Consider the following 252-nt stretch of genomic DNA (forward strand, 5'->3'; position numbering starts at 1 on the left):
TGTCTACCCTGTGTGCTGGCAAGAGAATAGCAGGCGAATGGATCCGGTTTGGCCTCGTCGCCTCATTGAGACTAAGATTTGGCCAGCTCCCAGCCAGCCCTCTGGGGCAAGCCCTTGGAATCTAGCGATGTTCAAGCTTCAAACTTTGGTCTTGCCTGAATTTTTTTTATCAGTCCAAGAAGTAGCATTTTTTTTATTAGATATTTTCTTTATTTACATGTCATATGATTTCTCCTTTCCCAGTTTCCCCTC

The 252-nt window shown here is 44.4% G+C and overlaps 1 long non-coding RNA gene across 1 annotated transcript in view; it reads left to right on the plus strand.

Annotated features, from left to right (window-relative positions):
* LOC116097477 overlaps positions 1-252 on the plus strand; it is a 4,311-nt gene that overhangs the window by 459 nt on the left and 3,600 nt on the right. The gene's annotated exons all lie outside the window — the stretch shown is intronic.

Source organism: Mastomys coucha, unplaced genomic scaffold (genome assembly GCF_008632895.1).
Source record: "Mastomys coucha isolate ucsf_1 unplaced genomic scaffold, UCSF_Mcou_1 pScaffold19, whole genome shotgun sequence".
Taxonomy (NCBI): Eukaryota; Metazoa; Chordata; class Mammalia; order Rodentia; family Muridae; genus Mastomys; species Mastomys coucha.